General features: G+C 43.3%; 1 protein-coding gene across 4 annotated transcripts in view; it reads left to right on the plus strand.

Annotated features, from left to right (window-relative positions):
- The window catches only part of PAPSS2 (3'-phosphoadenosine 5'-phosphosulfate synthase 2), a 79,899-nt gene that overhangs the window by 17,233 nt on the left and 48,398 nt on the right, over positions 1-14,268 (plus strand). The window lies entirely within an intron of this gene.

Consider the following 14,268-nt stretch of genomic DNA (forward strand, 5'->3'; position numbering starts at 1 on the left):
CCCTTACATGTGTTGATGTACCCTGTTCTGGCATAACATCACAACAGGGCTTCTCTGTCATGCAATTCTAATTATGTAGAGGAAGGTGTTTTTGTTTTGTTTTTAAATTAACTACTCATCTCTTTTTACTAATAATTCCTAGACGTCCGTCTTGAAAGCAATGAACATTTTAGACAAGGTGTTAACTAATTTTTAGAAACTGCAAGAATTCAGAGTGAGCTTAGCATTTAAGGACACAATCCTATGCATGTTTAGACAGAAAAAACTCCTACAGCTCCAGTATGCCCAAGCCACCCATGCTGGCTGGGGCATGCTGGGAATTGTAGTGCTATTTCCTGTCGAAACATGCATAGGATTGTGTCCTAGGCCAACATCCACAAATGCCTCTGTGTCCTTATGGTTAAACTTGCATTTTCAAACTAAAGGGGTACTTTGAAATAATTGTAGTGAATCATTTGAGTGACCACAGACTTTGCCTCAGTTATTGTTTCATGTTTTGCACAATCAGGGCATTCGTGGCTTGCTTTTCCCAGCGGCACCTGTAGGTTACAGTCCTGTTCTCTGTCTGCTTTTCAAAGTCTAATTGCTGCATGGGACTGGGATTTGTGCGGAGGGGGAATTGCAGTGTGGAGAGAGGGGAGGGATAACCCTTCCATCCTAGTATGCCAGCAACATCCAGAAAGTGCTTTAGAAAATGAGTTTCTAGTGTTGGTGTGTTAAAAGCAGGCATCCATGACAGATTGTACATGGGGTGACAAAGATGATGTGGGTGGAGGCCACCCTCAAAAGGTTATTTTCAAGGTCACGTATCATTGCACGGTGTGGTATGGTTTGTGCTACTGTAGGGGAAACTGTTGCACCTCTGAAAGTAATTAACTTACTGGGACATACTGTATGCCACAATGTAGGTAGTGCTACTGAGCATATAACAGAAGTGGAGGTATACCATTGACAGGTGAAGTGCTGTATGGGCTTGAGTGACAAAAATAGCTGAAATTATAGCATAGCTTTGGACTGCTGTACCATTTAACCATTCCACACAGCTCTTTCAAGCCTATTGCATATTTGTTAGTCAGTGCATTTCGTATAATTTGATGCATGGAATGTCTGAATCAGACTGATATTTAAAAAGGTATGATTGTACATAGAAAACAGGGCTGTGTCCCTTAAAGCATATGCAAGGCGAAAAGCACAGGCTATAAATAACATGTAGATACAAATGGACAGACAGAAATATAGGTTGTGTACAATCATGTTCAATAATGTGAAGGTACAAGGTTTACAGAATAGGTCAGCATCTGGTTGTCACTTTCATTAGTGAGTATAAGGAAATGGTTACTGAACAGGACTGGAACAGTTGTTGGTATTGCAACTGCAGGTGGTAGTACATTTCAAATAAATGTTGAAACAGGTGTATCTTGCTGTATTATCTCCTCTATTTTTATTTGTATGCCACTTTTCCACAAAATTGTGTCCAAAGCAGCTCACAACATAACAAATGAACAGCAGTAAATGTTTTACAACATATTGAACAGGAGTAAAGATAACAATATTCAAATAATACAACAAAAACAATTACAAATAGCAGGCAGATAAATATATAATAGAAATATCAATATGTACAATATCCAAGAACATATAAGCCAACAAAATCCCACAACTGAACACTAAACCGCAGAGAGAATAAAGCATAACACAGAAATATAAGAAACACTCCCTACAAAGATAAATAAATCTCAGTTCCGCATGGGTTCTCCACAATTAGCCTACAAACACTGGTTGGCAGCCATACTTCTCACTTGCAGCAGCCTTCTTTCCAACTCTCACCTGGTTCTCCTCTCACAGTCCATTTTCTGTCTCTCACCTCGGGAGGTAAAGATTGTCAGTCCTCCTTCAAACCCCACATACCCTCAAAGTCTGGATATTACTTGGTCTCTCACCACCGGCACGGGTCTTCAAGGAACAGGCTTGATCAGGCTTCAAGGTGGTGGGTGGGCTGAGGCAGTTGGAAATGCTCAACCCCTTTATGTTAGTCCCTTTCCACCAAAAACTCCCCCTTTTCATTGGCACCCACATATCACCGGTAGTTCCAAACAGGCAGTCAGAGGTAACCTTGTCTAGATATGCATCAGACTCCTCCTTCCAGACAGAGGTATGTTCACGAGTAACAGTATCTATAAGCATTTGATCTGCTTGCAGCCAGATCTTTGCCCGGTGATTAACATGTACAACTTTGAGCTCAAGAGCATATTTCGTTGGAGGTACCATATGCATATTCATTTTGCCTTTGATATGTAGTCATAACCTGGCATTATCAATGGTTTTAGCTTCTAGGGTATCATACACATGGCACATAAATCTCTTGACATTTGAGTAATTCCCATCTTGCCCAATATTACTGACAAGGTAGACTTGTTTCAAAAAATAAATCTTCCCGCAGGACATCTTTCCATGTCAATTGAAGGATCATCCATTTCCGTCACAGCCTGTGAATACAGAGAAACTTAGCAAGTTCTTCTTTGGAGTTTTTAAAAACCTTATGGAAGGGATCCCCAAGCTTTTTGGAGCTGTGGGCACATTTGGGAATTTGAAACCATGCTGTGGGCACCACCACAAAATGCCTAATCAGCAGATCACCATGTTGGTGTCTACCTCTTGCATCTATGGATCTTAGGCTGTGTTTTATTCAGCAAAATTTTTGTTTCATTTCTGTTGGATATTGCAGCATCTCTTTAATAAGGGATTGTCTAATTTGGCTAACTGCAGATGGGCAGTACAGCTAATGCTTCTTTTAAACATATGTTTTGGCAATGTCCTGTAGTTGCTTCTTTTGGGGAGGAAGTTATTACACAGATAAATTTTGTACTGGAACATCTCTTTTAAATTATTTACCTGCTTCATGGAAATTAACAAATGGTCAGCATAAATGAATTGTCTGCACCCTTTTGACAGCTAAAAGACTGATATTACAACACTGGAAGGATAAACACTTACCTCCTATAATGAAATGGATTGAGGACCTTACAATGCTATCAATATTTGAACGGGTGGCACCTTCAAATGGACACTTATTTGGATATTTGGTCCACTTTTGTTGAATCCCATGTATAATTACTAGAAAGCTGTATGCATTTCATACAAATCCATGTATGTATATTTTATTAAAATGCCAAAAATAAAAAAATTAAATTTAGGTGCCTGTGGGCACCATGTTGGGGACCCATTCATGGGCACCATTGGAGGTGCCAGCAGATGCCATGGCACTTGTGGGCACCACATTGGGGGGTCCTGCCTTATGTCAATGGCATGTAATGGATAGCATCTTCTTTTTCTAGTTCTCAAAGAGACCATCCATGTTTCTGTTGCTTTTGTGGTCAGGAAATGCAGCAGGAGAAGCATTAGATCTGTATCTGTGGAGATGACTACAATTTCTTCATAACCTCTTTCAAAACCTTCACAAGCATGAAGAATCAGTCTTGTGACAGCCTCTTCATGGTTTCCTGAAGATTAGGACAGCCTCTCCTAGTTGATTTTATTCACTGAGTTCAGTGATGCCGCTAGCAGCCACCAACTCATACTGCTGTTGCGATCCATCATGAGGACATTAGAGAGAGCAGCTAGAGCAGTTTTATTTTCAACCTTGGGAATGAATTGACTCTATAGCTGCAGTAGCTGGACATCAGGTCCATCCGTGATCTTTTGTACTGGGCTCTTCAGAACCATTTAGTTGGAGTGGCAGCCTTTGCAGAATAGACTCCAATGTAACTATCAAAAATGACATCCGCTCTGGCTGTATTGTCACCAAAGTGTTGTGTGATGGAGTGGAAGCATACATTATACTCACTAAATGCCTGATATTCCTGAGACTTTCCTATGACTTGAATTGGCGCACATGTATATTTTCAGTCCAACTGTGGAACTTCTTGTACAATATCCACTCCCATAGTGAAAATATGGATATGTCCTGCCTTTGGCATGCTGTTTATCTGTCCTACATGCTTTGCAAGTGACAGCGGCACAGAAAATACCTTCCATGTGTGAACATTAGACATCTGTATCATTTGGCCAGCACATGTAGCATTAAGCAGCCTCTGCATGAGTTTACCATCAGCCTGGACCACTTTCTTTATGTTCTGCTGTGTGGTAACATTTGATTTGTACAACGATGCAAACATTTTCAAGTTACATTTTTTCAGTGTTTCATAAACTGCGAGATTTGCTGTGATTAATCATTCTTTCATATTGTGGACTGCGATTTGTATGACTTGCTCATTAGCCATCAGTGAATCATTGGTCACATCATCTGTTGCCATATCTTTGATCTTCAGGAAGACCTGAGATATGTTTCTATTATCAGGTTCAATGGCTACTGAATACATCAACTCTCTTCAGTTTTTTAGTTATTTATTTTTACACCACCTGCATCATACATCCAACGTGCAAGGAGACCCTCAGAGCTTATGAATGCAGCTTTGTCACCAACATCTTCTAGGCTGAATGTGCAAGCTTGATTGCACCAACCATGTCATGCAGAATTCATTTTCTGGTTTGGTCATTCCGTGTGATGCCACTGATTCCATTGTGCATCTTGCAGATTTTGTTTAAATTCAAAGTTGGTTGAATTTTTTTCTACTTGGTTTCATCTCAAAATTTCCAGCAGTGAATTCACAGTGGACCTCTGGCACGGTAATCTCAGGTCATTTCATATCAGCCAGGCAGACATGACCCTACCTAGCATAGTTTGTAGATTATACAGTATGCAGAGTGGTGAACCTTTCAAGTGCAATGTCCAGTTGCCATCCCTTGCAGCTGGCATGATTTCCATCAAGAACTCTCATGTAAGCTACCCAATCACAAAGTTTGAGTTGTCACTGAGTTGAGCATTGATATTTTCTATAATATATTCGAACTTCTTTTCACCTAAAATCAGTATTAAGCTTTCTACCACATTGCAAAGGTCATCTCCCTTGGTTTGACCTCTGTACTAGAAAGCATCCACTAAGGGAGCAATCCTATGGCCACTAAACACTGTCTAGAAGGCCATAGGATATGCTTCTTTCTGGGACACAACCTTGGAGCGTGAGTTCTGAGATCGGATCCTGGAAATTCGACCTCTCTCCTCGTCCACGCTGCCTCCGTGCAGAGAAGCCCCATCATCCATGCTCAGAAGATGAAAAGGGGCAGGGCTGGGGGGCATTCCGGGGCAGGGAGAGTGGAGCTGTGCATACAACACATCCTATGTGTCATATGGCAGCTTCCTCTGCCGGTCGCCCCCCCACCTCTAGACAGCCAAAAATGGCTGTCTAGCGAAAAAGAGCAAGACAGGAGAGGCGCGGAGGGAACGATCCCCCCCATGCCTCTCCTGCCTTGCTTTGGATAGGCGGTCGCCTCTGAGGTGGCCGCCTGTCTACTTAGGATTCCGCCCTAAATCTTGTGACAGTTTTTCCTCACATAGAGCTCATGATGATTGGCGCCATCACAACAACATGGGCCACTGTGTGTGCTGGGAGTGTTTATATGTCAATATATGGGCATATATGACATCGTAATATGCTTTGCCCTCTGTCATAGTGTGCATACCATTAGATGCATACGCACCCAATTCTGTCCACAGGTCATCCAAGCCAGCATATTCCATGTGCTGGCCAATTGCCCAGGGGTGCAGTATGGTTTTAATTGGTTAATGGTATGGCTGTCTGAAGCCATGGTTTTGTCATAATTTCTGGTGTCTTTGTTGTTTGAGCCCTTAAAGCACTTTACCTGTCCATAGTAGATTTCCACTGCTATCAATTCATTACTTTCAGAGCTGTGACCATTTCCCCACAGGTAGCCTGAGCTGTGCTGAGAAATGATCTGTGACCTCTGAGGGTGGCCTCCACCCACATCTTCTTTGTCACCGTATGTACAATTGATCTGGCATGGGTGCCTGCCTTTAAAATGCCAACACCAAGTTAAAAAGTACATTCTGGCTGGTCCCCGCTCTGAAAATGCCCCCCCCCCCGGCAATTAGGCTTAGGGGAAAAGTTCCCATTCTTATGAATGAGAGCTTTATCTGTAAGCCTAATCGTTGTACTGGGGGGAAGGCTGAGGAGGGCAGACCATGGGTTGGATACAAAGGCACCACTGGCCAGAGGTTCCCCACCTCTGTCTTCTGATGTAATTGGCATTTGCTTAGCTGATTGCAAAAGACATAATCCAAAAGGAAGTGGCTATTTAATAATAAGCCTAAAAATATAGGAAGTACAGTATACAGGATATGACAGGATAAATTGCTGTGCCACCACATACGTGCTTAAACTTGTGTGTGCCAAAAGCTGCATTGTCACCATATCCTTTTATTACAGTAGCACTCTGATGTCCAAACTGATGTTAAGAACTGACATTAGGAAGTCTTAAACACCTACCTGTCTAAGACATGGTTAAGGCTGGTGCAGATGTAACGTTACTTATGCCTTATTGTGAGAAGCCTCTGGGAATCACCAAAGAAAGATGGGCTCTTTCTTTGCCATCAAAGAATCCTGACTGGGATGGCGGCAAATTACATCCTCCCAGGTCACTGTTTGCTCTCAAGCCAGCCCAAGAAGGGAGATGAACTACGGCAGGGGCCAGGAGAGGAAGGAGCCAGGGATAGCTCCTATAAAGCTGGAGGAAGACAGCATGAAGGTGGGGGTGGAAGCAAGATATGAAGGGAAAGAGTGACTATAGAGAGGGCAGAAGCAAGGAGAGGAAGCCGGACAGCTTGGAGCAGAATAATGGAGGTGGACAGAAGAGACCGCAAAGGGGGAAGAACACTTTGGAGCAGCAGAGCCATAGGAAAGGATGGAGGAGAAAGCCAAAGGCGGGGAGCAGAGGAGGTGCAACTTAGGCAACTGTCAGACTAAACAGGGAGCTATGTGGAAGAAGAAGCTCAAAACCCCCGAACCCCCCAAGGGGGTCCCAGACCTTCTCACTAACCTACCCTCCACACAGAATCAGAGCACTCAGTTTAGGCAAGGGCCTCGAGAGGAGGGAGAGGGCTGCTCTCTGCCTGCCCCATCTCTGTGGAAGGCAGACCAAATGAAAGAGCTATACTGAGGGTAGAGCCTCCTGTATTTTCAAGCCTGGCAGTCCAACCCTCCCCCACGACCTGGCCTTTGTAATGGAGGGGAACCCAAGGGGATCCTGAGCCTGACCACTACCGACAGTTGCTTACCCAGGCCAAAGAGTTGTTATCAAGGTGTAGGTTTACCAGGACCAGAGTGCTGTAGCTGGAGGCCAAGGAGTAATGGGCTATGGACCCCCTGACATCCCAAAGGAGAAGCATGAGGTGGAAATCCTTGAGAAGGAAGAGCAGCTGACCCAAAGGGGAGGGACAGAAAAAGAAGTGACTTACCTGAGAAGAGGCTTCTGTGAAGAGACTATTATTAAAACATCCTCTTTGTCTAAAGAAGCAACTGGCAAAATCATAATAAAAGTATAACAGCATTCCTACCTAGTCAGTCTTCTGTTCCTAGAAGCCATTGAGGGGGGTGGGTTTGACATAACCTTGCCTGGGGAACCTCAGGCACTTATCCAGAGTTAGAATGGGATCAGGCCTTATATTCATGTTCTTGCCCTCACCTCACCCTCTGCTGCCCCCTCCTCTCAAGGGCAAATCCCCATTTGTTCTTTAATAGTGGTTAAATGTTACTTCAGGAAAGATGTTAAAACTATGTTAAAAGCCAACTAAAGTTCCTCTCTTAACTAGAATGTGAAAACCAGGGTTTGAAACATGAAATATTTCTGGACTGAGGTCAAAGAGACATTTCTACACAGGCTTATCAAAGAACATTATATGGGTAGCAGCAATTACTCTAAACAAACACAGTGTTCTTGCATTGTTGCAAAAATGAAGTACGTTGCATTACTCCTTAGGGATCAGCTGAACTCCTAGAGGTTAAATCATACTATTAAAAAAGGAGAATTCTTGGCTGATATGACTATTTAGATAAATAATGGACAATACCTTATTGTCCATTATTACCTTAAATTACCTTATTGTCCATTTTTACCTTAAAAAGTTGTTTTGTACTTGCTTTATAAAATTTGCTGAGTACCTTTCAAGAAATCATCCTGCAGTAGTGAAATGTTTACTTCACGATTGTAACATAGTGACTTTATTGCAATTGTATATGATGGAATTATTTTCCTGACATTTCCCCCCCCAACATGTTAACTTCCAGGCTGTAAAATACAATACTCTTGCGTTACACAGTCTTTGTGAATTATGACTGTTTTACTCTTAGTTAACAGAAATTTTGTAACCTTACCAAGCAGAATAAATCTCTGGTTGTAATATATATAATCCTGCTTGTAGTTTGTTTTAGAATTTCATCACAGTACCTCTCTCAAGTCCCACATGTATCCAAATATGGAAAATGGAAAATATTGTGCAGTCAACAGTTTTACATGTAATATACTTGCCTTATATTAACTTTATAACTACCTACTTTGTTATTATTATATTTATTTGTTATTATATTGTTGAGCAGCTGTGGGTTGTCAAGGTTGAGTATGCATGTTTATACTAACTTATGGATTGTATTTTTCATGGTGTGTTCACAAACACACAGAGGATGTTAAGGCATTGGGCATACTGATGATTAAATAAATGGAATATTAAAACGTGAACCTTTCCGATCACTTTTTAAAATTTATTTGGGGCCGATTCTTTTAGATTTGCTTTAGCTGCAAAGTTGCAAGCAGTCACTTGCTTGTTGCTGCAACTGAAGTCCAGTTTTATTTATAAGAAGTGGGGTAGTTAGCTAGCTCCATCCTGATTGCCAAACAACCTTCCCCTTCATAATTACCCTTGAAGAAGGCTGCAAGAGCTTCATGTGCACACTACAGTTCCAGTGAGCAACAAAGCACCATAGAAAGCCGTTCTGAGCTGCATAACTACATGGCAGCAAGAGCAGGAACTATGTATGTGCTGATGCCTGCTACAGCATGACCTTTGAACTAAGATTGAGTGCCAGCACTATCAGGAAGCCACAGGATTGTGCCCCCAAACTAGAACTCTAACACCTGAGTTTATGAACACAATACACAATATATACTTCTTGGATTTCATAGCTGCTGTTAGGTTGTACGATATTGTCATTCATGTAGGAAGGAAGGAGAGAGAAGAAAAAGTAATTCTCTCAAATTTAAAAATCTTACGTCATATCTGGGAGCACCCATCTGGGAGCATGAGAAGCTGCTTTCTTGACTGTTGTTGTTCAGTCGTGTCCGACTCTTCGTGACCCCATGGACCATAGCACGCCAGGCCTTCCTGTCCTGCGCTCTCTCCCGGAGCGTGCTCAAGTTCATATTCATTGCATCCGTGATGCTATCTAGCCATCTCATCCTCTGCCGTCCCCTTCTCCTTTTGCCTTCAGTCTTTCCCAGCATCAGGGTCTTTTCCAGGGAGTTTTCTCTTGACTAGCTGTTATTATTAAGGAGCAGCACAAATAAAGCAATCTGTGCGGTTATAATCAATAAATCTTGCAGAGGGGGATCGCAAACAGAATCCTTCTGGAGCAACCTCTCAGTTGGCCTTGGGAGGGCTCCTGCCATGAAAGGCAGTCAAGAAATATTTTAAGTAAATAAATAAACACAAGCTTCAAGAGAATCTTGAGAATTTATCTAATTTTCAACATTATTTTGAAACTTGTGTTCTCTTGAATGCTATGTTAAAGCCCAGCTCCTTAAAAGTGGGAGAAATGTTTTTAATCTTGAGCCAATTGGTTTTGGTAAGTTTTACAAGAAATAAGGAGACATTCAGCAGATGATTGTGTTATGCACATATTGTTGTTGTTGTTCAGTCGTTCAGTCGTGTCCGACTCTTCGTGACCCCATGGACCATAGCACGCCAGGCCTTCCTGTCCTGCGCTCTCTCCCGGAGCGTGCTCAAGTTCATATTCATTATAAAGACTATCTTGTGTATCTTGAACTAGTGCAAAGAGAACAAAGGTTATATTCTGTGATGGATCATTCTTGGACAGAGGGGACTTGAGTTGAGTCCCAGGTTCATTTGAGGTAGTGAGAAAGGGCCATAGTAGTTCAGCTCCTGTTTTGCATGCAAAAGGTCACAGGTTCAATCTCTGACAACTCCAGGTAGAGTTGGGAAAGACGTCAGTCAGTCAGTATATACTGAACTAGATGGACCAGTGGTCCAACCCAGCATAAGGCAGTTTCTTACGTACCTTGGTATGCTCTCAAATAAGGCCTCAACATTTCCATGGTTCAGGGTGGCTGCTATGAGTAGGCGAGGAAGGCGGTTGCCCCTGGTGCCAACTACAGGGGCCCTGCTGGCAACCCCCCTGCCCTTCTTCCAGCCTCCACCTGGTATGGCTGCATGCTTCTTTTAGAGTGAGCAGAAAGACATTCTGGTGTGCAAGCCTCATCCCAGCTCAGCTCCTGAGAGCACCTGCGTGGAGGGCAAGACTGCAGCTGTGCCATGCCAGGAATCCATTAGGAGCTTTCTAAACGCCACTGGGAATAACTGGCTCAGTGGCCCCTTGTTCCTTCCCAGCTGGCAAGGAGCAGGCACTGGCAACTACTGAGAGGAGAGTCCAGGCTGCACTAGAGCTGGGCGCTGGAGGAGGGCTGGCCATGTGCAGCAGGGGATGATGCATAATGCTGGAGTGAGTGACTGGGAGCAAGAAACCCCCAGGCCTAGGTAGGCACCTCATGGGTCCCTACAGAGGGGGAGAAAACTTTGCTGCCTGCAAATCTGCAAAGTTTTCTCTCCCTCCCCCTTCTTTTCCTCCTCTGTGACTGCAGATTTCTTTCCCAACTACAGCACTTGTTGCTTCTGAGTGAGCCTTTCCACTCTGGAGCAGGCTGCTCGTCTGGAGAGCAAAGGAGAGCTGCTAAAGTTTCTCTGCTCCGTTTTCCACTTGAGCCGGAATGTGCTCCTCTTTCTGGCTCTGGTAGAAGCATCTAGGAGCAGAAACTGCCTCGCTTCACTTTCCAAAGACAGAGGGCAGTCCTGTGCTCAGGTCATCGCAAAAAAAAGCCCACAGGCAGATGTTTTGGCCTACAACTCCCATCAGCCCTAGCTAGCATAGCCAATGGTGAGGGATCATGGGAGTTGTATGTACCCTGCCCATGGGGTATTGTGTGTGTATGTGTGGGTGTGGGGGGGGCAGTCCCAGTTTACTGCAATCCATATTTTGCAATTGATTTCAATGGCAGGAGTACCTTCTTTCACCAAGAACTAGGGAGGGAAGGTTTGAAGGGGGAGACATTTCTTCCCCACTTCTTTGGGTGTCCCCCCACCCTCTCATTTATTTGGCCAACAAAAAAAGAAGACGAAAAACAGCTTCACATAGAAAAAAGGGGATGCTACTTTGAAATGGACCTGCCAAGTACTTTCTGCTCCCTCTCCTAAATGTGTGCATCTGTGTGTGTGTGTGTGTGTGTGTGTGTGTGTGTGTGTTGTCAAAAGAAAGTCTCATTGACGGCAGTAGGACTTATTGAAAAGTGTGTGATGATAGCTCAGGATAACATGGCTGGCCTTTAGGACTAAGGACCTTGACTTGGGAAGGAACTGGGAAGGGGAAAGCACCATTTATTGCTCTCTCTCTGGCAACAACATGTCCTGGGACAGCCCTGGGAGCCAAGTGTCAGCTAGTTTGGCACATACCACACTCAGAAGATGCCATCAAGTGCACAGCTTTGCTGGTTTAGCTGATGGCCTTGAAATGTAACTCACTGCTATGAGAGTTAACCCCAAAAGACCTGGGATCTAGTCTCCGTTTGGCCAGAAAGCTCACTGAGGACACAATCCAGTGCCTGCTTAGACACAAAAATGACCTACAACTCCAAGCATGTCCTACAACTTCAAGTATGGCTGGCTGGGGCATGAGTTGTAGGACTTTTTTCTGTCTAAGCATGCGTAGGTTTGTGTCCTCAGTGACTTGGAGACTGAGAAAAACAATGTCAAGCTGCAACTTGGAATTAGTGGCTTAAAACTGAAACTTTATTTAAACTTGCCCTTCCACTGCTGTAGTTTATTAAACCAGGTTGGATGCAGAGCAAGTTAGTTGTGCATAGTTAGGGCCCACTGAAATCAAAGGATGTAAGTGTGAGTAGCTCTAGCTTCAGTTCATTGTAGCCCCCCAAAGTGATGGATCTTCACATAATGCTTTGAATCTGTGATATTCTACTTCCTTTGGGCAAAAATTATATTGCTTTCCATGGGATGGAAAGTTAGCCCCTTCTGAGTCTGTATACAAAACTGCCGTCAGTTTGGTGCTACAGAGGTTTGGAGAGTATTAGACAAATATGAAATGAAGCTAGGAAGATGTGGTCCAGGGTTAAACCTTTGCTGTGCTTCAGTCATATGGCTAGAAGTGGCATTCGGAAAGACAGAACAGTTAGTTGTTCAAGGCTAATGGGTGTTTGAAGCTGAAACACAGACAGGGCATGATTATCCACCCCATTACTCAGAAGACCTGGAGGGAGGATTGAAATAAGGACAGAAAAGGGAATAGTATCTTGCCTACTGCTGTGTCTTGCCTAGCAGTTTACAAACACCTGGTGGTGGTGAAGCAGTTGTATTATGATGTGAAGTGCTAGGACCTTGGCTATTGTGGGATGTCTGTGCATTTGTGTGTGCTTTGAAGACAATAATGGAAGAAAAGTGTGCCTTATATAAAAAGACTAATACGCGGGCATAGACTGATCATGGAAGCTCTGACCTGGATTCCTGCATTGAGCAGGGGGTTGGACTCGATGGCCTTGTAGGCCCCTTCCAACCCTACTATTCTATGATTCTATGAAGGAACAGAACACCTAAGCACATTTCTCCATTTTCTAGACTAACCCTCCTTTTTCTAGACTGGAAACAAACAATCATTTTGAAACTTGCATTCACTTTGCTTTGGGGGAAATGAATGCTGTGTGGATTCCCCATCTCATTTATTTATTTATTTAGATCTCCCTATATCATTAAGATCTCAGGGCAGTGTACAGATAAAATCAATTTAAACAGTATAAAACAATAAATAATTCAAACACCTAAAACATATTCAACCATTAAACAAGCTAATACCAATTAAAATCTAAAACAATAAAACTGTGTGCCACTTTAGGGAATGCATTTAGCCCTCAAAGGATTTGGTAAAAAGCCATGTTTTTACTTGGCACCAAAATGAAACCAGCGTCTGCGCCAATTGGGCCTCCAAGGGGAGGGCATTCCACAACCAGGGTGCCACAGCAGATATCCCACCACAGTGTATGTCTCACGCTGGTGGGACGCAGAGGAAGGCCTCTCCGATAGATCTCAGTCCTCAGGTAGGCCTATCTTGGCAGAGGCGTTCCCTCTCTACTTATGCTTCTCTCTACTTTGATTAACTTTCTTACCTGAGCAGTATCATTGGAAGAGCATCATGAAAGCAATTATTCTGTCAAGCTGAGAGGCCCTAAGGGCTTCTTAGAAAAGCTTATTAGCTTGGAAACAAGAAATGATAATTTTAAAAAATTCTCTGGTCTGGCATTTCTTTTTAACACTGCTGTCTGGAAAAAGCTGGGGCTTCCAGACTGACAGAATATGCCAGAGGGGGCTAACCTTTTGGGCAAGTGTGTGACCTGATGAGTCCTAAGTATGCATTCTAATGAATGCTACTATCCATCTGGAGTCCACAGTGCCTTGGTGTGCCTTTGCTGCTACTCTACTGACCTAGGGAGCAGGCCACAGAAATGTGAGGGAGAGGCAGGCAGATTCTGGCTATGCCACAGTCAAACCAGTGGGCCTTCCTGCTCTCATTCAGACATGCCACTATCCTCTGTTGTCTGTGCCACATTGGGCATGCATAACACAGGTTGGCCATTCATATATTACATCATCTGCATTAGACATATACCGCCTTGGATCATTATTCCCCTTTCTGAAGAAAATAATTAGGCAGGCCCTCTGGTTCCAAAGATTATGTTGTTATCACAAGCTGGGAAAGGAAGTATCAGGCAACATTCTCAAGAACTTTAAAAAAACCCAAAAAATTATCATTATGTCTGTTTTAGTAAAGATATATTTCATTCTAAGAAAAAGACAGGATAACCCCCTCCCCCCAATGGACTAATACAATAATCTTGTGTTCAGAAGTGTCAAGACTTGGAAGTTAGGAATGAAATGCTATGAATTCCCCCAAACTCCTCATTTTAAATGGTTCAGAGATGGGATTTATTCCCTATCTCCCAGATTCAAAGGGCTGGTTCAGACAAAAAAACATATGTACAGAAACCTCTGGCTGGAGCAATCAC

This window comes from Heloderma suspectum, chromosome 3, assembly GCF_057233095.1.
Source record: "Heloderma suspectum isolate Gila_16-S chromosome 3, 16-S_ref, whole genome shotgun sequence".
Classification (NCBI taxonomy): Eukaryota; Metazoa; Chordata; class Lepidosauria; order Squamata; family Helodermatidae; genus Heloderma; species Heloderma suspectum.